The 23,427-nt window shown below is 37.6% G+C and overlaps 1 long non-coding RNA gene across 1 annotated transcript; it reads left to right on the forward strand.

The window, feature by feature from the left end:
* The first annotated feature begins 1,110 nt into the window (after positions 1-1,110).
* Positions 1,111-11,121, forward strand: LOC309801659. Its single transcript, XR_014293632.1, has 3 exons — positions 1,111-1,742; positions 8,349-8,510; positions 10,251-11,121. It is a non-coding gene; the product is annotated as an uncharacterized lncRNA (long non-coding RNA).
* The last annotated feature ends 12,306 nt before the right edge of the window (positions 11,122-23,427 follow it).

The following is a 23,427-nucleotide window of genomic DNA, read 5'->3' on the forward strand; positions in this document are numbered from 1 at the left end:
GGAAATTGTCTGTGGTATCTGCTGGGGATATAGTCACAGGTACTCCTAATATTATTGTGGTTTGTTGTCTGCATTTAGATTTAAAGGACATGCTAAATACTAAATTGCAGCTAGAGGTTAGTGAAATTAAAGATGTAATATTCCCATCCAGATTCCACATACACTTTGATACATATTAAGAATCCCCTGCTCTTTGGTGAGGTCTAATTTTATGAAAGTGAAACTCAGAGAGATGAATTAGGTTGTTCCAGCTTTTAAAAAGCCCGCATTCTAGGGTCAAGAATTCTTACTGAGCCTTGTTGAAACTGTTTGCTACACTACCTCCTAATTTTGGAACTGCTAAACAGAGAGTTGGGAACTCTTCCTAGATTAAAAGTACTGCCTTGGCCTTGTGCAATTATACTGTTTAGGTTGCTGGACAAATCCAAGGATAAAACTGGCCTGGACCTAGTGATGGGCAATTCCAAAAGCACGCTGAATGTGAGAAGTTCACTCACAGAGAACCCTAGTGTCAAAAAGCCTCTCTACTTGGGAATGGCTGAACACCAGGAAAATAAGCCCTGGTTCAGCTGTAAAGAGAGCACATCCTTGGCCTTTTTTCCCCCTTAAGTCCGCAAACTGATGATCTGGTCAGCTTAGGAGAGGGAGGGAGGGAAGGAGGGAGGGAGGAAAATGAGAGAGAGAGAGAAACCTGTTAATAGGTGGTGCCAATTTAAAGAGAGAAGGAAAGGGTTTATTATATACGTATATGCTAATATTATTCCTAAAGCCAATTCTGATAAATCCTTCGGGAAAGAAAGAGATGCAGCCACCTGTTAATGTGGCTTCAGCTTCTTTGTTTCCAAATGTTACAGCGGTCACCAGACCAGCCATTCCACTTGGGGCGGGGCCAGGGGGTTAGAGGGGGAACATCTGTCCACTAAGGACACTACTGAACAGCAACAAAATCTTGGGGCGACCCCTCTCTCTTTCCTCGAGTGCTTTCGCTAGCTGGTCCTACTTCCCCACTCCTTTGGGAGTTTCCTGTTCCATTACGTAGGCAAGAGGGCGAGAGGTCCCAGCTTTCCTAATTGTGAGTGGTTTGGCTGGGTGTGTACGTGCGAGTAACTGTGTGTGTGTGTGTGTGTGTGTGTGTGTGTGTGTTGAGGGAAAGTGGAGCTTGCTACAGGGGCTTAGAAAAACTAGTCGCCAATTTAAAATATTTTCGGAGTGTCTGAATGATATCTTCAAAGCTAATCCCACTCTCAAATTCAGCGAAATGAACAATACAGATAAGGAAGATGAAGAGGGTGGAAAACCCACACAGCGGAATGGAGCTGTCCATGCCGCGGGAGTGACAGGGGAGCGCTCAGAGGTAAGGCGCTCTGCAGAGAAAGTCACTCTGGCTCTTCTCTCTCGGTCCACCAGCCGGCGACGCTTCTTCTGTAAAAGCATTCCTAGAAAATAACCCTACAACCGGGAAGGGTAGCGATCTTTGAGTGCAGTTTCCAGGAGCCGGTCCCCGCAGCAGGGAGAGGCCCCTCTCCCCCCGCGGCTGGCGCGGAATGTGGCGATCCGGCCCGGCGCGGGGGATGACTTCCTGCGGCCGGAGCTCGGCGGCGGGAGCGGCGGGAGCAGCTGCTGCAGCTGGCAGGTGGGGTGGGGGCCGGCCGAACTGACCAAGCACAGACCTGGCGCGGCGGCACTGCGGCCCCGGGGCAGCCGGCGCGGGGACATGCGCTGATTCGATCCCTCCGGAGAAGGTAAGCAGCCCGGCTATTATTAGCCTCGGCCACACTGCGCGGTGCTTTCTGCTTGGTTAGTAATGGGGTTTGTAATACAGAGGGAAGAAGGGGAATATCCCTGCCACCTTCTGCAATGGGAAAAGGAGCAGCAACTGGAATTGAAATATTAATCAGCCAAGTGCTTGAGATGATTGGAGGAGCGGTGTTACTGGGCAAACAAAGAAGGCGGTCAGCCTCTGTAATCTTAAGATAATCAACCATTGCTGTGCCACACTCGCTTCGATATTGAAGAGGATTCAGAATGGAAAATAATTTGAGTTTCACTTTTACGTTGCTACCTTCAACCTTCGCTTGGTTAATTTCTGGTTTGCGAGCAGCAGGTTCTTGTCAGCAGCCTAGAGAAGTAATCGGAAATCTTCCCTCTCCTTTTGCCTTCCTCAGTCTTCTCCCTTTCCAGTTATTAGAATGGGTCTGCACATTTCAACGTCAAACACCCACTTCAATACTGAACCTTTAGAAAGAATCTCAAATTAGAGGAGAAACTTACCTCCTGGAGTTCAGCTTGGGTTGAGCAGCACTTGTCCCCACTTCTCCCTTCATTTACCATCTTCTCTTGTCAATCATTTCATTGATTCCCCCACCCCCCACCCCGGGGATGCTGTGCTCATTAACAAGCCAGCTCTTGTCAGCTCCTGTCCACCACCTCTGTTCCGTGACTGATTTTTCAAGGACCCAGAAAGGACATTGCCTTATACCATGTTTGGACTATTATCTGTGTCCTTCCCCAAAATACATGGCATGAAAAATCCTTTAAACCCAGTACCAACATGGTTTCCGATAACTCCCTTCATTGTAGTCACTGCAGCTACCAGATGGGTTTCGAGGACAGCAGAATCTGTTGGGGTGTGAGAAAGAGGGCTATACCTACATATTTTGCTCCACGTGCATAAGAATAGGTGGAAGTAGAAATGCAAATGTCAGTCTGTCCCGTTTTTCTTGAAGCTTTTTTAGTCCAGCTAGGTTGTGAGACACCTAGCTGGGTAGGGTATGGGGCAAGTCCTCCTGCAAAAGCAAGCAGTGTGTTTGTCCTAGGATTCCCCCAATAACCTCAAAAGAGATTCCAGAGAGGCTTTTCCCACAGGCAGTCAGAAAGCCAGGGGAGGTGGGCAAGGTAAACCTCAGGTTATTTGGGCATCCTCAAGTTAGTCTCCCCTTTTGGAGGTTCTGACCTAGGATTTCCCCACAAACGCTTTGCTGCTGAGCTCAAGTGCCCATTCTTGTTGCTCACCTAGGGATGTACAATTGAATGATATTCTGTGAAATGGTGAAGATTGCTATGGTGGGGATTACAAATGTGCCACTTCACCAACAGAGAACAGTTGCAATAAGCCAGACTGTGTGGTGTCTGTGTGCCAATATTCCATTTAAAAAGAGATTTGTTATCTTTAAATCTGAAATTAAAGAGACAGTTTGACTCAAAAGGCCATGGGTTTTATTTTAACAAATTAAAATAGGAGACCAATGAAAAAGAGGTCCAGGGTTTATAGCTAACCTTCTTACCTTCTTTTTTTAAATATTGCTTTAGAACAAGATACTGGTTCTGAAAAATCATGTTACTTCTATTATATATCGTTATTGTTTTTCTGATTACAAATTCTCTATTTATAGATACACTTTGGAAAGAGTTGAGTTGGTTTCTTTGTCTCTATCTTCAGTATATGAGGCAGAAGGAGTGGAGGGGGGTGGGCAAATCCCACTCCAAATGGCCCCCTCAGAGAACTGTTCCCCGGACCATGCAAACCTCTGGACCGATATTGTTTTGGCTGGTTGTTATTATTATCTTTAAATGTGGTTTGGGTTTGAAATAGTAAATTTTCAATATTCTAAAATTTTGACTCAGGCACACCAACTAGAAGAGAGAACAAAGAACAAGAATAGCAAAACTATTTTCCACCTTTCTTACCTAATTGTAAAATATTTAATTATATGAATAATTATTCTGAATAATAAGTGAAAAACATATTAAAATAATAATTCATTTTTTAGAAAGTAGCCCAAGGTTTATGAAATACAGGTTAGTGCAATTGATCTTAAGTACAGTAAAAATTTCTGTAATTTTGAAAGGTGTTTTTATGTTGAGTATTAGTACATGAAAATATGCTAATGATGGTTAGAAATTGAAATGTCTGTTACTTGGTTTCTGAAGAAACTGAGCTCTTTGGCAAGAAATGGGTCAGGATTAGGGGACTGGAGCCGCCAAAGCCGGCATCATACCTGCCAGTGATTGTATAGGTGAGATGAATGCATTAAGTTATGGATTAGGGTTGGAGAAGCCTTCTGGGGAAGAAAGAAAACAAGATAGAAAATAGAATTTGTTATTTTAGTGCAACTAAGATAATTAAATTTAAGGTATTTCTGAATTTGGACTTCGTTATATTTAAACAATTTCTGAGGAAAGTTTCTAAATTCAAAGCCCTAGGTAGAAATAGTTGTATGATTTCCTAACCGAAACTAATTTATGACTCTATTTCCTTTGTTAAAAACGTTTCCCAGAGAAAGGAAAAATTAATTGCCCCGTGTTAAGGAGGAGTAATACCAAATAGAAGGATGTATTCTATTAGTTGCTAAATGAACTGTAGGAACTTTTTTGTAGATATGACAAGATAGAATTGAAATCAATCTGCTTTCCAATCACGTAAAAAAAAAAAAAAAACATGTAGTCTGGTGGGTGGTCAGTGTTATCAGTAATTTAAGACTTGAGTACCCACTTAGGATTCACAAAGTTGCCCTCTCTTTACAAAAGGCATTTTCTGGTGCTGCATTACTGCCATTAGCTACAATTGAAATAGACTTATCCTGAGATTTTGAAAAACAGAAAAAGAAATAGTAGGATTCATAAGGCTTTGCCTCCACTGAGAATGGGTAGAAAAAGTGCTATTTTGAAAGTTATCAATGGCCTCTTAATTGCCAGATTTCTGCGCTGTTTCAACCTGCTCTTTATGCCTTTATTTTTAAGTTCTCTTCTAAGTTCTTTTTTAAAAATTTTACTGCTTAGTGTTTTATTCACTAAAATAGCATTTTTAATTGAAGTATAGTTGATGTGTAATATTATATAAGTTACAGGTGTAAAATATAGTGACTCACAATTCTTAAAGGTTATACTCCATTTATAGTTATAAAATATTGGCTATATTTTCTGTGCTATGCAGTATATCCTTATAGCTCATTTTATAATAATAGTTTGTACCTCCTAGTCTCCTATCCCTATACTGTTCTTTTTTAAAAATTAAATACTTGTGTTCAAAAGTATTATTAATAAGTAATACATAAAGAGATATCTCTTTATCTAGTTTCTCACTAATCCCCTTAAATTACCTCATGACCAGCCTAGAACAAGTGCTGTTTATTTCTAGTTTGTGCCTCATGATATCACGACTATATGTCTTCATTTGTTCCTTTCACTCACCCTGCTACACGTTGAAACCTTGCTCACAGCATACACTGCCTCTTCCATGAACCCTTCCCCATACCCACCTTCCTTCTCATTTCAGATGTGTTTCTCCCTTGTCTAAATGCCTGTGGCACTTTCTATTTTGGTCTATCCTTTAGTTTGAACATGATTTGCTGTTGTAAAATAACCCTAGGGAGCAGAGTCTTTGACTAACAACTTTTTATCACCTGAAACTCATAATACAGTGCCCAGCTATGTATATGCAAAGTAGACGTTCAGCAATTTGATTTTAGTGAAGAAATTAGCTATTATTTTCCAGGGGTGTATATCCACCTACTCTAATATCCAAGTTAGGCTCTAAATAGTGTGTGCAGGTACATTTTAGTTTAAAATCCCTATATAATAATATAGTGAAAGTAAATTCAAACAGTTATATTCAACAAAAGTTATTGTGAGCTTACATGCCCTTAAGTGGATATTGGCTCATCCGTATCAAAAAGCATAGTAAGCATTACAAAAGAAAACTTTAAAGAAGACATTGTACCAGCTTTCAGTGTGCTTTCATTCTACGGAAAACAAGTAAGCAGGGGAAGATGTCTTGCGTAAATAAGTACTAGTCTTAAAGCGCTCTGCTAGGTACTTTCATCTATGGTGTATAATTTCATCCTTCTACTATATGCTAATTTTACACTGAGACTCAGAGATCTTACCTAAATGGCAGAGATTCTTTCCACATTCACATGCTGTTCTTTGAAGTGTTAACGAGTGAAGGAAAACTATAAAAACATAATCAGAGTAGTTTAAAATGGTTTTGTGGTCAGGCTTTCCAGTGCTTTTTAAACTTTTGGGTCTTAACATCCCCTTTAATAATTCAATAAAGGCTATGCGTCCACTCCCCAAGTACATACACAACACACACACATAGAATTTTGCCTGTAATTGCAGGTGTTCGCGGACCTAATAAAGCCCTCCTTTGCAAATGCTTTAAGGACATCTACGCTGGGCTCAGTTTTTCGTTTTGCTTGTTCTATGCTTAATATTTATTTTTGTACCTATTAAAATTAAACAAATTGTTATCTGTTATAGTTGAGATATAAACCTAAGCAGCTTCGTACTTTACAACTTTTCTTTTTGCATTTTTGTATTCTGTCCTTCTCTCTCACACAAACACACAAATTTATATAAATGAGATCAAATAATACTTTCCTGTGAAGAGAATGCTTAGAATTTATTCTTAACGATGTTTCTATATATCACACATCAGTGTTAGCTATAGTCATCATGTTGTACATTATGTCCATAGTATATATTTATCTTACAATTGGAAGCTTGTACCTTTGACCGTCTTCCTCCAATTTCCCCTCCCCTGACCCTCTGTCTCCTGTAACCACAGGTCTGATCTCTTTTTCTGATTGTTTTCTTTTTCTTTAGGTTCCACATATAAGTGAGATCATATAGTGTTTGCCTTTCTTTCTCTGACTTATTTAACTTAGCATAAAGCCTTCAAGGTCCATTTCTGTTGTCTCAAATGGTAGCATTTCTTTGTTTTCTTACAGATGAATAATATTTCAGTGTGTGTGTGTGTATATACATATAATACGTATATATCTATAAATATATAAAACAACCTCTTTACCCATTTGTCCATCAATGGGCACTTAGATTGTTTCCATGTCTTGGCTATTATAAATAATGCTGCTATGAACATGGGGGTGCAGATATCTTTTTGAGTTAGTGTTTTCATTTTCTTTGGATATATTCCCAGAAGTGGAGTTGCTAGATATATGTAGTTCTAGTCTTAATTTTTGAGGATCCTCCATACTGTTTTCCATACTGGCTTTACCAATCTACAATCCCACCAACAGCACAAGGCTTCCCTTTTCTCCACAGCCTCACGAGCATTTGTTATCTCTTGACACTTTTGAGGATGACTGTTCTAACAGGTGTGAGGTAATATCTCAATGTGGTTTTAATGTGCATTTCCCTAATGACTAGTGGTATTGAGCATCTTTTCATGTACCTGTTGGCTTTTCGTGTGTCTTCTTTGGAGGAATGTCTATTCGGGTCCTTTGCTCATTTTTTTAATTGGGTAATTTTCTTTTTTGCTATTGATTTGTATGAATTTTTAATTTATTTTGGATAGTAACCCTTATCAGATATATGGTTTACAAATATGTTTTTTGCATTCTATAGGTTGTCTTTTCAATCACTTTGTTGATTTGTTTTTGCTTTTGTTTGCTGTGCAGAAGCTTTTTAGTTTGATGTAGTTCCATTTGTTTATTTTTTATTTTGTCGTTTGTGTTTTCAGTGTCATATCCAAAAAGTCATTACCAAACCCATGTAATGAGCTTTATTCCTATGTTTTCTTCTGGCAGTTGCATAGTTTCAGGTCTTACATTTGAGTCTTTAATCCAATTCAAGTTAGTTTGTGAGTGGTATAAGATATTGGTCCAATTTCATTCTTTTACATGTGAATATCCAATTATCCCAGGGTTCCCTTGTATGTAACTTCTCTCTTTTCTCTTGCTGGTCTTAAAATTCTTTCTTTGTTTTTGACTTTTGATGATTTAATTGCAATGTGTCTCAGAGTAGCCCTATTTGAGTTCAACCTATTTGGGCTTGTTTGGACTTCATGGATATGGATGTCCATTTCTCATCCTAGGTTTGGGAAGGTTTCATCCACTATTGCTTTAAATATACTTTTTTTCCCTTTCTCTCTCTCTTTTCTTCTTCTGGGATTCCCATACATGAACATTGTTTACTTTATTGTGTCCCATAATTTCCATAGGCTTTCTTCACTCTTTTTATTCTTTTCCTTTTTGTTCCTTTCACTGGGTAATTTCTAAAGTCCTGTCCTCCAGTTTCCTGATTCTTTCTTCTGCATGGTCGAATCTACCTTTGAAACTTTCTATTGAATTCTTCAGTTCAGTTATTGTATTTTTAAAATCTAGTGTTCCTGTTTCTTTGATGTTGCTACTTCCTTGTCAAACTTCTTGTCTTGTTCAAGCATTGTTTTCCTAATTTCACTTAGCTGTCTGTGTTTTCTTGTAGTTCACTAAACTTCCTTAGGAGGATTATTCTGAATTCTTTGACAGTTCATAGATATTCTTTTTTTTTTTTTTTGTGGTGTGTGGGCCTCTCACTGTTGTGGCCTCTCCCGTTGTGGAGCACAGGCTCCGGACGTGCAGGCTCAGCAGCCATGGCTCATGGGCCCAGCCTGCTCTGCGGCATGTGGGATCCTCCTGGACCGGGGCACGAACCCGCATCCCCTGCATCGGCAGGCGGACTCTCAACCACTGCGCCACCAGGGAAGCCCAGATCTTCATTTTTTTAAGGTCAGTTATTGGAGTTTTATTACTTTCCTTTGGTGGTGTCCTATTTGCCTAATTTTTGTGATCCTTGATTCCTTACATTGGTATCTGCATATCTGAATAATTGGGCTCTTCCTCCAGACTTAACTGGGTATTATATTCAGTAGTAGTAGTACATGGGGCTATGAATTAGTTTTCTGGCAGAGAATCAGAGCTTGTATAGGACCTGGCTCTGGACAGGACCCAGAGCCTGTATAGTTCATTGTTTGGGAACCCAAATCAGGCCAGAGTGTGCACTTAATTCCCTGGTCAGGTGAGGGCACTGGTTTTGCCCTGCATAAGGGGGAGGCCACAGGCTGTGCTGTCTGTTCAAGTGCCACTGTATCTAGGGCTGTTTAATGGGCTGTACAGCTTCCCATGTTCTCTGGTTAGGTTCCCCAGTTGGACGTGCTGAAGGCTGTATTCAGCGATGAGTAGGGCTATGAATTAGATTTCCTGCCTGGGTGCAGCAGGAGAAGCAACTCTAAAGCCAGTAAAACTCTTTGTTGTCTTAACTCAAGCTGATCCACACTCCACGTTCTGTGGCTGAACAAGGCCACTGGCTTTGCTTTGCAGACTATCAGCTCTGTCTACCCTTCTCTAGGCTTGAGCACTACTGGGCCACACAATTTCTAGGAGTTGTCACCAATCCTTCTAGTTAGATGGGCCAGGAAGACACTCTCCACAGCAGATGGGATGGGGCTAGTCCCAGTTCCTTTGCCTGGGTGGGATGAGGAGGGACCACTCCAGGCGACTCTTAATTTCTCAAACAGGCTCCCCAGTTGGGAGGAGCTGGGAGCTCCTCTCAGCCTTGGATATGAATGAATCTCCCTGCCTGTGCATGGTACAGGATCCCTCCACACCTGATACTGGCTCTGCTTTGTACCAGAGCCAGTGATGAGCTCTGGCTGCCTGCCTCTTGGCTGGAGCACGACTGGGCCAAATGGCTTCCAGGATTTATTGCCAGCGCTTTTGGTCAGATGGCCAGAAGACACTCTCCACAGTGGGTGGGCTGTGACTCTGCTCTTTCCCTGGGTATGGGCAAACCAGGTTCAAGGGCCAGATGCGTATCAGGTGGATCTGTACCCTGCTGAGTTCCCCGGTTGTAGTGTCCCACCAACCTGGCTCTGTAGATAAGCAAAGGTGCCAGTTGTGATCACTACTTGGGCACTGCAGGTATGAATTCCATCGGTCGCAATCCATGTGCTGGCTGTTGCATGCCCCTTCCCCCTTCATCACAGTCCAACTTTTAGTGGTCAAACCCTGCAGATTCCCCTGCAATCCCAGTGGAGCAGGTTAGAGCAGTGGCTCCCACAAAGCAACCCCAATGCTAGTGGTGGTGCTTGCTGTCCCCCAGTTCTCTTCTCCTACTGGAGGAACCAGAGGTTCAGGGGAGACCTCACCCATGGTGCCCCACTGGCTTGGGGGAGGGGCAGTGTGGTCAACGTGTAGCTCCTTTTCTCACCCTTCTAATGCAGTCTGTCTTGGTCTCTGTGGTGCACGGGGGTGCTTCAGCCTCACCTCCATGTTCTAGGATTCTCTCAAATAGTGTCCTGTTTCCAAATAATTGTTAGGTGTTCCTCCTGTGGGGGACGTGGAGCCAGGAATGACCTTGGTGATGTCACCCCACTCTGGGCTTACTTTGACAATATGTGTGTCCTTTATAGCCCAGACATTTCTGGTACTTGAAATGAGGTTCTCCTTTTATTGTTCTCCCTGCTTTAGGACCTAAACTGGGAGCTCTTCATTAGCACTGGCACAAAGGCTGCTGAGATGACTAGGAAGCAAGTGCCAAGGAGGATAGTGAATCAAAGAACCTTGATTCATGGAAAAGGAATCCCAGAAGGAGCTCTAAACGTTACACATTCCAAAGGATTTATTCAGAGTTTCCCAATCAAAATCATTTTTACAAAAAAGAAACAGTTCTCAGACTTCGAGTAGTATACTGCCAAGTATGTGGAAGAACATTGCCAGCAGTTGAGTGGTGTGGTCTGCTTTGAAATATATTCAGTTTGCTTAGGATGGACATATGTCTACTTCAAAGTTACTATTTCTTTCTAGTAATGCTGTCTACAGTACTATATTTGCTTTTGGCAAGTTAAGAAAACAATGACATCCCTCCCAGGTTCTAAAACAATTACCAGCATAAAAATACATTAAACTTTTTAGCTGATACTTAAGGAAACCAGTACTAGCTAGCATTCCTACTGATGCTAGTATTCAAAGAGAGGCATGACAAAACCATTAATCTAGAAAACACCAGGTTGGAAAGATGGAGAGAAAGAACTCAAGAGGACTACTTAAGCTGTTGCTTTCTTTACATGTCCCCAAATATGATAATAACCATATAAGCTCCTAAAATAAGTGCAATTTTATGCAAACTTCATAGTATGCCTAGTATGAGGTAAATTTGTACTTTATTTTATAGTATATTTTTATTTTTTATTTTGGTAAAATGTCCCATAATGTAAAATTTACCATTTTAACCATTTTTAAGTGTATCATTTATTGGTATTAAGTACATTCACAATGTTGAGCAACCATTACCATTATCCATTTTAAGACCTTTCTTGTTATCCCAAACAGAAACTGTACTCACTAAACAATAACCCCTTATTTCTCCCCTCCCCTTAGCCTCTGGTTAACTCTATTCTATTTTCTGGGTTTATAATTTGCCTATTCTAACTACCTCATATAAGTGGAATCATATAATAGTTGTCCTTTTGTGTCTGGCTTCTTTCACTTAACATAATGTTTTCAAAGTTTATCCATGTTATAGCATGTAGCAGCATTTCATTCCTTTTTAAAGCCATACAATGTATAGTGATTTTTAGTTGCAAAACACTTTTAGTACATTGTGTTTCTATTATATTAATGATATCTAGCATATATCACTACCATATTACCTTTAGTAGATGCCCAGTAATGTGTACTATGAGTGAGCCATAATTTCATTCAGTCAAAACCCATTGATAAACATTTATTAAGTTCCAAACAGTTTTATGATTTCAATAAATGTGGTAATGGACATAGAGGTTCATGTCTTTATGTCCTGGAGCTTTTACTTTTGAGGGAAGAATTCTTGGAGTGGCATGGAATGGTATTGTTGGATCAGAGATTATGCAGAAACATTTATCATTTGAATACATACATTGACTATAAAAACCATCAACTTCTTCAACAGATAATATTCCTGTATTTTATGTAACCATTTATGACTATCTTAAAAATGAATGCAAGTAATGTAAGGGAATCCACTTAATGTGATTTGAGCAAGGAAACATTCTCACTTTTTTCATTTCTAGTTCATGGAAGAAAATTCCTATACACAAGTATTGAAATATTTCAAGTCTCTGGATCACACATTTCATCATTTCAAAAATATTGCAGAGTACATCACGGATGTCAGTCAAGTCTTGTAACAACAGTGTAGAAAACTAGTAACATTTATAGCTAGTTTGTTTTTAAGCTTCAGCAATGGATCAATTCTATCCAGCCTAATCTGTAATTTTAATTAGATTAATTTTTAAAATAAAAAGATTAATTTTTAATTTAAAAGTATTTTTAGTTCATATTTATGTACCTGCATTATGGTAAATCTTTTATTTTGTTGTTTTTTTTCTTAGTTTCTCTTCAGAGTATCTTTTAAAATTTATTTTTAAACAGAATAATTAAAGCCCAAAGATGAGAATGTCTCATTTAAGATAAACTAAAGGACGTTGGAATAGCTGAAGTATGAACACAATTGGCACAACTTTTCACTACCCTCCTTAGAAGAAGACTGTTTTGATTTGCATGGTCCAAGAAAGGAGAAACAGATAACTTGCTGGGGATTGCATCCTGCTTTACTTAAATTAGACATTAACAGGCTAAAAGGGCAAGGATGAAGCAACATGTTTATAACATATTTTTGAAAAGCTACTTAAAGGTGAAGGGTGGCAAGAACACAGACAGACACACCCTAGACATTTCACTACAATATTTTAAGGTATGCCTTTTCTTTGGTTGATAGGGATGGAGGGACCTATTAATAAACATTTCTCCTATTTACTTTTGTCTTTATTGCTGTCTAATCAAACCCTCATTAAAAAACAGACATAAAACAAATAAGCATTCTGACTTTTGCCTGAATAAGCAACAACAAGCTCACATCTTAAACAATGGACTGCAGTGGCGATGAGACTGAGGATCCTTGGTCATTGCAACAGTAGCAGCAACACAACCTGCTTTGTTCCTTCTGTTGTATACTGCAGAATCTGAGTAAATAGAGAGAAGTCAGTGATACCTTTAGTGCCATTTCTTACACTCCTCTCCATGATCTTTCACACTCAGGTTTTCTGGTCATCTCAATGTAGTGAAAAACCACCAGGATGTTAATACCCTCTATCCATTCACAAAACTTAATGCTTCTGAGACTTGCAGAAACAATGTTGAATCTGAATTGGTGGTACCCAATAGAGTCACTAAGAATAATCCGTCAGACTCACCAAATCCAAATTCAGATTTAAAGGCCATCAAATTTTAAAGATAATGAAGATTTTAAGATTTCCATATTTATTATATATGGTCATATGTAAAAATTTAGAAAAGTAAAATTACATGTATAGGTTTTTAATTATAAGCTATATTCACTGGAGAATTAATGCATTTTTAAAAGGATTCATTCTGAAAAGATTACATTAGCACTTTTTTTAAACCACTACCCTCAAAAATAAATTGTGACAAATCATTGTTCACCCAAGTTTATGTCTCATCTCAAGGAAGTGAGTTGTTCTTGGGGAAATTGCTTTCATCTAATTTGTGCTTTCCTGCAGTGGATCAAGCTGAAATGAAATGGGGCTGACATTCTTAACTATTATTACGTGCCCACATTTACCGGAATTACCTAATGATCAGTACCAAAGAGTTTTATAATAAATAAATATGTATGTACTGAGAGTCTCCACTGATAAAAGTTAGTTGAGACATGGCTGGTGATCCCATAGAAGAGATATCTAGCTTATATTTCTTACATCATCTCCATAGGAGAAAGCAATCCAGGATTGCAAAGCAAGGCATGAGACAGTAGCATCTGGTGTATTTTATAAATGTTTAGATTTCTAGGGAGCTCATTGGTATTACATATTGTGGTAAGCACTCAAATGTAAACTGTTACTTTAAAATAGTAAAATATCAAGACCGTACAAATTCCTGCAACTTAAATGGTCAGTTTGGTATTTGGCTTTATGATAGGCATCTGCAAGATATTTATTAAACAACCAAATGAGCCAATACCATTTAATTTTGAAAACTGCCTTCCTAATACAAAAGAATTGGTATTCTACACAAGTTCCTTGTGATTATTTTTGTAGGTGTGGTGGGAATGAATTATGGATGGCACTACCCTTTCTCCTGTTTCTTTTTTTTTTTTTTAATTTAAGTAATTTATTTATTTATTTATTTTTGGTTGCGTTGGGTCTTCGCCTCTGTGCGAGGGCTTTCTCTAGTTGCGGCGTGCGGGGGCCACTCCTCATCGTGGTGCGCAGGCCTCTCACCGTCGCGGCCTCTCCCGTTGCGGAGCACAAGCTCCAGACGCGCAGGCTCAGCAGCCGTGGCTCACGGGCCCAGCTGCTCCACAGCACGTGGGATCCTCCCAGACCAGGGCTCGAACCCGTGTCCCCTGCTTTGGCAGGCAGACTCTCAACCACTGCCCCACCAGGGAAGCCCTCTCCTGTTTCTTGTCTGAGGTTTTGGTTAGGTGGAAATTAGAGATGATGGACCTTAAAGTTTGAGCAGTTCAAGACACTCAACCAGTAAGTCAGAAAGAGAAAGACAAATACCGTATGCTAACACATATACATGGAATCTAAGAAAAAAAAAGGTCATGAAGAACCTAGGGGTAAGATGGGAATAAAGACACAGACCTACTAGAGAATGGACTTGAGGATATGGGGAGGGGGAAGGGTAAGCTGTGACAAAGTGAGAGAGTGGCATGGACATATATACACTACCAAATGTAAAATAGATAGCTAGTGGGAAGCAGCCACATAGCACAGGGAGATCAGCTCGGTGCTTTGTGACCACCTAGAGGGGTGGGAAAAGGAGGGTGGGAAGGAGGGAGACGCAAGAGGGAAGAGATATGGGAACATATGTATATGTATAACTGATTGACTTTGTTATAAAGCAGAAACTAACACACCATTGTAAAGCAATTGTATTCCAATAAAGATGAAAAAACAAAAAACAGTGAGTAGAATTCAAATAAGTAATAGTAGATATAAAAATAATAAAAAAGAAATTTTGGCAAAAAAAAAAGTCACTCAACCAAGCACAATCCATTTACCCAGGACAAGAAAACATATGACATTACTCTTCTTTTTTCAACCACCATGGATTCGAACTTCTAGAAAACTGAAAATGCAAGATACAGGGTTTATTTATTTTTTTAAGTAATTTATTTAATTCTGGCAGCGTTGGTTCTTTGTTGCCGTGCCTGGGCTTTGTCTAGTTGCGGGGAGTGGGGACTACTCTTCGTTGTGGCGCGTGGGCCTCTCATTGCGGTGGCTTCTCTTGTTGCAGAGCACGGGCTCTAGGGCATGTCGGGTTCAGTAGTTGCAGCGCATGGGCTCAGTAGTTGTGGCTCGTGGGCTCTAGAGCGCAGGCTCAGTAGTTGTGGTGCATGGGCTTAGTTGCTTTGCGGCATGTGGGATCTTCCCAGACCAGGGTTCGAACCCATGTCTCCTGCATTGGCAGGCGGATTCTTAACTGCTGCACCAGGGAAGCCCAAGATACACATTTTAATAAGAAAATATTAGTCAACAGTTCTCTTATCTCTGTGTCTTTTTCTATCTCATTGATTGTGAAGAATACAATCATAGAGAAAGCAAAATCTACATCAGTTGAAAATTTTTTCCACCTGCATGCATGTTATAGTGGATGTGTAACATCTTCACAGGGTTTGTGAAATCACTATTTCACCACAGAAATTAAATATGACACTAAAATGATCTGACACTAATTAGTCCATTGAATAAGGGGAGGAGGATCGGCATCTTGGTCATCGTTTAGAAGAAAAAAGAATCATTAACCTGTTAGGCAAAATACTTGTCTTTAAATTATCCCTTAATAAATATAATAGAAAATGAAATAAAATGGCAGTACAGTGTTATGAAAGGAAAGCAATTGGGTGATCTCAAAGTGAGTGAGTATAAAAATCAATATTTTTTGTTTAGTTTGTTAATAATTTTATTCTTAGAGCTCTCAGGCAGCTAGCTTTTGGTCATTTTTAAGATCAATCAAAAAGTTCTAAACATTATTTTTAAGGTATGCAGATCACTAGGCCCTCCTCTCCTCCTTTCTCTCTTTCTTTTAATTTTTTAATTTATTTTGGGGAGTTTTGGCTACCATTTATGTTCTAATCATGTTTTTCAGGAAGTGAATTTGAACTTTGAACCTCACCTAGTTTGAATCCTACCTCTATTGTTTTCTATCTCTATGACTTAGGGTAAGTTACTTAACCACTGTGAATTGTTTCTGGATATTTAAAACAGGAAAATCACAGGGTTGTTGCGAAGATTAAAGAAGATAACATAAAAGGGAACTTACTGCAGTGTTTGAGACATAGTAAGGGTTAGTAAATATTTCCAGTTTTTATCTTTCTAATTCTCGAGAGCAGTTTACAATGAGATCTCATTACCACAGATTTTCCCTAAAATTATGAACCTTTTCCTACCCCTCTCCGTTTTAAAGCAAACCTTGAAATGACTGAACCTCATAGGAAGACGTCTCAATGCAGGGAATCCCAGTAGCAGGAGAGGTTGAAGCTACCACAATGCAAAGTTGTCAGGCTCTGATCTGGCAGTAGCTGTGGGAATTAGCCTTAGCTTCTATTTTTAACTCTGCAAGGAGTTGATTGGATGACCTGGGAAAACTCAGTTGGCATCTTATTTTCTTTCTGAATTTCTTTCTGCATCTTATTTTCTTTCTGAATTGTACCATTTGTCTAATCACTCTTTTCACTGACTCATTATCAGAAATGATATCAAGGGTGTTGATTTCAGAAGTAATGTTATAGAAAATGGGAATTGTTCCCTTTCTTAAAAGCAATAGTTGACAATTTTATTTTATTTTTTTCTGGTACAGTATTGAAGTTCCTGGGAGAGGGCAACTTTAATTTATAAAGAGTTGTTAACATTCACTTCCTCTAACAAAAGCCTTTAAAGGTAATACTACTAATTATCTGCCTTGTACCCCAGTCTTTTTTTTTAATATGTAACTGTTGAAGTTTTTTAATGTTAATCAATATCATTAAGTTGTCCAAAAAGGAAAATTAATCTGTTACTCCATTGTACATCATATACAAAGGAATCTTCTTGGTATATGATATCTTTCTATTTGACTGAATCTCAATGAATTGAGAGAGTACATGTAAGAATTTTAATATTCAGAGTCTTATTCATAAAAGTGCACTACTGAGTAGATTCAATCACTAGCAACACCTTTAAACTGAAATCAAAAATAGAGCCTCAATTAACGTGAAAACTTTAGTAGCAGAAACACCTGCCTATAAAAACTACACTGTTAGTACACAGGCGAGTTTTAGTATGATAACAGTTTTGTTGGGCTTGAAAAGCACATAATTTTACATTTTTTTCTTATTTGACTTTTTATCATTATGTGGACCATTTAGGTCTAAGGAAACAAGTACAAAAACTGCCTAAAGCCTCCCATTTAATATGTAAGCCATAGTTGTCTGCAAGAAAGTATTTTGTGGTGATCAACAACCCTAGCCAAATCGGCAATAATTTATTTTAGTTGGTAGAGTCTAATCATGTGTACCTAACTATGTTCTTTTAAGTAAAAAGTGTAAAACATTTTTAGTAGTAAGTGTGTCCTGAATTTCCAAGTCAATATTTTTAATCCCTGTTTGAATACTGAATTCATTAGCTATTCACCAAAGGCTTGAGGCATAGATTTTGGGCCTAGTCTGCTTCTAAGATGAGATGTAGCAAACAGTCTAAATTCCAGTTTTAAATATACACGTGCAAACACATATACACATATATTATACAAAGATTTATATACAGACATTCCCCGAATTACAATGGTTCGACTTACTGATTTTTCAACTTTACCATGGTGCGAAAGTGATACTCGTTTAGTAGAAACTATAGTTTGAATTTTTTCACTTTTTCAAAGTATACTTTGAATTCAGAGTAGAAACTATACTTTTCCCAGACTCCTGATATGCAGCATGATGCTCTCTTGTGATGCTGGGCAGCAGCAGCAAGCCACTCCTCCCACTCAGCGACTCGATCACAACTGACACACTTACAACCGTTCTGGTTTTCACCTTCAGTACAGTATTCAATAAAACAAATGAGATATTCAACAGATTATTATAAAATAGGCTTTGTGTTAGATGATTTTGCCCAACTTTAGGCTAATGTGAGTGTTCTGAGCACATTTAAGGTAGACTAGGCTTAACTATGACAGTTGGTAGATTGGGTGTAGTATAAGCATTTACAATTTATGATATTTTCAATTGATGATGGGTTTATCAGGATGCAATGCCATAGTAAGTTAAGGAAGATCTGTATTTTATGTGTATTATATATATTCATTATATTATCCAATTATGTGTATATATGCATATATATGCATGTATATATGTCTGCTTTCATGAACATTTGCCTTCTATTTCAAGTATTTGATTATATTTATTTATTTTTATTTTTTTTCTTTGGTTATATTTAAAATAAACAGACAAGTTCTTGGAGAAGCATTTGAAGAATCTTTGTTTCCAGAGTCAAATTTTGCAAAGAAAACTTATTTTTTCACTAGCTGTTTATTTTTCAATAGTTAAAAAAATATTTTTAAATTTTAAAGTGATTCTTTAATATATGAATATGAATATGTATTTACTTCAGGTGCTATATATGTTATTTATACATATGTGTATTTATATATATTTAAATGTTTTTAAACCTGATCTTACTGGGTTATGTCTACTATCCAATTATGTGAGAATAGTGAGATTGTTGCCTTTCAGCTTGGAACATGCTTCTGTTTCATTTGATTATATTTTATCCATTAAGTGCTCTGGCCTTCCATTAGCTCTTTTGCTTTGAGGAATACATTTTATAGTGCATTAGAAATATTCTTCAATTTTTCATGCCATAATTTTCCAGTGTCTCACAAAATCATAATTTAGAATGTTCTGACTTGAATAGTGTTTCAGAATAGACACTTGTCCCTTTTGGAATCATCAGATCTGTTGGTTAGGTACAGTATTTCTTATTTTTTCTGTTGGGGAAAGGGAGGAAGGAAACTGCAGTATGGAACGTTCCAGTTTTTTTTTTTTTTTCTTACGCTTATACCAAAAAAAGGCACTCTTCTAGTAAAACTAGAAACATGAGAGTGGCAGTTACATAGTTCCAAATTAGGACAACCTAATATACTGTAATTTTTTCAAGTAAAAGAATAACCCAGGTAGTATATACTATTAACTAGATTTTTTAAAACAGCCATTTGTTGCTTAATAATTCTATTCTTTTTCCATTCTTAGTTTCATAACATTTTTACACAAAGCTTTATATTAACAAATGCCATCAGTTGTATTGTTGGTTTCCTCCTGCTTTCTGATGAGTTCTATAATTTAAAAATGCTTAAAGTCCAGACTTCTCAACTAGAAAACATTAGCACAGTAAAAGCAGTGTTTTTAAAATTAATTCTGAAATATATTTCTCTTGATGGTAAAGACATATAAGATTACAGATGTGTATGTTTGGATGCTTTATAAATAAAAGTAATATGATTAATCATGTATTAATTTATACTACCAGAAATTCCCTCTAAATCCTTTCTAGGACACAAACATTTATGACATTTCTATATTGTTCTCATTTTATTATTTTAATGAAATATTATATAGGTAGTATTTCATAAAAACATTGCATCAATTGTAATACAAGTTTAGGAATCTTAATTTGGTATGTAAATATACCAACTTCTGTTGAAATTGCTATAGCTTAGGGTCAAAATTAATTTGAAGGTTATTAGTGTTATTATTCTGGTTTTTATTAGCTGCTGTCTCAAATTAGTTATAAAGACAAAAATATCCCTGGCTTAGAGTTTCTGCACTATTAATGACATACCGAGATGTCTCTTGGGTATCGGTAAATGATATATTTTAGAGCATAACTTACGAAATGACTTGCCGGTTGGCAGACCCCCTTTGACAATGAAATACATTTGATAGTCTACCTTTGCAAATTCATTGTACCACACAAATGTGATCTTGGTAATTGACATATGACTATTAAGCTTCAATCATTCTCCATAATATTCCTATTAGCAATTATTAACAGAATAAAGGGGAGATAACAATTCTATAGTATTTATTCAGATTTTTATTTAAAGTCAAGTATAATCTATATTTCTATATTGCTTTTTTAATCTAACACCTCACTTAAGTAGAAGGACGTGTTCTAGAGGTTTGTTATCAGCTTTTAAATGAAGTCATCTTTATCTTTTATTTAAAAATACTAAAAACAAGTTTCATGGTCTTTAATTAAATATAAATAGTGGAATTGTCTATGAAACTTTTGAAGTGGTCAATCACAAAAAAACATAGGGATATCCTTTAAAGCAGGGGTCCCCAACCCCCTGGCTGTGTGAGGAAATGGGCCGCCCAGCAGGAGGTGGGCGGCCAGCAAGCGAGCGAGCGAAGTTTCATCTGCTGCTCCCCATGGCTCGCCATCGCTCACATTACAGCCTGAACCAACTATCCTCCCACCACCCACCCTGTTGGTGGAAAAATTGTCTTCCACGAAACCGGTCCCTAGCTCCAAAACAGTTGGGGATCACTGCTTTAAAGCATATGAATTTCTAATATATTTATTTAGGTTATAGATGCTGAACCTTTTTTTACATAATAGCTCATAGGTAACCTTCACTATTAAGTATTTTATGATGCTTAGAATCAGAAACAATACAGAAATTAACAAATTAAAATTGTTTTTTGTAAAATGTCAAGTGAGAAGAGAAGAATGTTAAATAATAAATACAGCATATTCACCACTTGGTTTTGAATATCACGCACATAGAGAAAAAAGACCCAAAGAAAATGTAAAAATTATTTATCAATGGTTAACTCAAGAAATAAGAGAGTCAGGGTGACCTTTACTTCCTCCCGTTCTCATTCTGTAGTTCCAAATTCATTGCACTATGTATGTATTACTTTTAGAACTGTTTAAGAAGAAATATGCCAGTTTGGATAATTTTATTTTAACATCTAAACATTGCCGAGTATTGTTAAAATGTTCAGTTTTTATGTAGCTTTCTGGAAGATCTAGGTGGCCATAAAAAGCTGAATATATTAGCGGAGGGGGAGTTTTCCCTCATCTTGAAATAATAATGATAAATAATATTTTTAAAGCATTAAATAATTTTCAAAGCATTTTAATGTACATTTTCTCCTCAGACCATCCTAACTCTCTAGAGTTGGTAGAAAAAAGATTCTAATCATTTTGCCCAGGGTGGGGATTGGAGAGTGGGAATTGAAATTCATGAAGTTTAGCAAATTGCCTATTTAAGCCGTACACAGTTATTAAGTGGCAGGGCCAGAATCCTAACCTGGCCATTCATGCCATGGCCAATCTAGTGCTTTCCTCTATGCTGTAGGAACTGGACATATTTAAGAGGTAAGCACAAACATGGAAATAGGTCTGAATCTTGCTCTAGTTGCAAATTTGCCTATAGACCTCACTGGAGCCTGAACCAGGAAAATCTATATGAATTTCTTTCTTCAACCCAAAGAAATGGCCATGTTAAATAATTCCTAGGTTTAATTTTAAAAAATCGATACTGTCTGTTTTTGCACCATATTCCAGTTTGTGTATCTTGTGTCTCTCAACTTCTCCAAAGAACCATGCTTCCTACCTAAAGGATTGCATTGCTTAAGAAACAAACATTGACAATTCTGATGCTAACCTGAATTAAATAATATACCAATCATTTATGAGATCTGCCTTAGTATTTTTACACTCCTGAAATATCATCTCTATGACCTGCTTTTTAAAATAGTCTGACACCTACCGAGTACTCTTTCACTTCCTACAAGAAATCAAGAAAAAGAAAGCATTTGTGTTTTTAATTTTAGTGAAGGGTTCTTGATTTAAGAATTAGTCATTTAATGTCATTTGAATTTCAAGTGTGCCTCAAGTACCTGAGGTTCTTTCTGTATGACTTCTCCAGAGTTTTCACATATATATCATCATTAATTTCATCTTTCACTTGGGATTAGTACAAGAAAAGTTTTATTTACTACTATTTCTTAGTTTTCTTCATTTCAAATATTCAGAGCCTTGTCAAACATAATATTACCGTCTTATACTGTTCATTGATAACAGATAATACCAAGAAATTGTGATTCTGGTTTTCAGTTAAAAAAACAAAATGAGAAACTAAAGAAATAATTACTATAACAATGTTTTTCTCCATTTAGCCATTCAGATATTCACATCAGTGAGTGTTAGATTTTGAGACTATGAATCCCAATACTAAATGTTTTATATATTCAGAGAAGTGAAAAATAATAATTATTATGCTTCCTCTGTGCTAAATACTATTTTAAAACCAGTTGGAATCCCCCCTGACAACAATCCTAAGAGGTAGGTACTGTTTGCACCTATTTTACAGCCGGACAAACTGAGGCACAGAATGATTAAATTATTCATGGTCACACAGCTAGTAAGTCACAGATACAGTATTTAAAATCAAGCCTGTTTTTGTGAGAGTCCACATTCCCAACCCCTGTAATGAAAGCGTGTGACCCCTACTATTTTCTATGTACCCATTTACTTGCTTTGTGGAAAGAAAGGGAGTGAGGGAAGAGGAGGGAAAGGGAGGGAGGGAAAGAGGAAAAGAAGGCGGAATGGAGGGAGGCAGGAGAATTGTCAAAATTCTGCCAGCTTGTTGCTACTGTGTGTTATTTCTTATAATAAGGTTGAAAATAAGGACTTGTAGAGATTTACATAGAAGAAATAATTTTAAATTTCCTTAAGGGAAGTTTTTGGTAATATTATCAGATGGTGACAGCAAGTGAATTTCTGTTTAATTCTATTCATAATTAAAATGCTATAGCAGGCTCATATTTGGAACAAACACAGTTCTGGTAATTCTCATAGTAATAATTCTACATTTCCTTAAATTTGTTATCATGTTTTTCACCCTCAACACTCTCAGCTTATTTAATTTTGGTACCTACTCTTTTTCAAAAGTCCATAAATTTTAGTTAGGCTTAAATCATAGGAAACTTGAAGAAAGTTTAGAGCTTGTAACAGAAGGAAACCACCCCCTTCCCACCCCGAGCCCAGCTCTGTCCATTTCTATCAGAGCTACTCCACCAAGAATGGAGGAATTATTCTAATTGGTCAGATTTATGACACATTCTATTACATAGGGTGACTGTATTTGTTTAGAGGTACACAGCAACAGTTCCACATTTCTTCTTGTCCGTTGCCTGGTCCTGTGAAAGCAGGTAAGTGGAGTGAAGATCCTCAAAACCTAGACCTCAGTCTCTTGTTTCTGTTCCATTCCATTCCACCAGGGTGAGCTTAATCCAGTAGAAGAGTGAGCTCTTCTGTGTTTCGCTGGATGGTTCCATGCAGATGAGTCAAGTTCCATTTTGAGCCTGGAAAATCTTGCATGCTGTCTCATCAACTTCTTCCTCTTCTGAGTGTGTCCTCAGAAAATGGTATCATGCCCCCAGTAAGCCTTTACCACAGCTCTGACTCAGGGTTATTAGGAAGGAATTCCAAATCTCAGACATGTTCTGTATTTTAATCAACAGATAATTTGTACTTATAGTTAACATTTACTCTGGATTAGTCACGTGTTCTTATGCAGTTGGAACCTATTT

This window comes from Mesoplodon mirus (assembly GCF_964341445.2).
Source record: "Mesoplodon mirus genome assembly, contig: SUPER_3_unloc_2, whole genome shotgun sequence".
NCBI lineage: Eukaryota > Metazoa > Chordata > Mammalia > Artiodactyla > Ziphiidae > Mesoplodon > Mesoplodon mirus.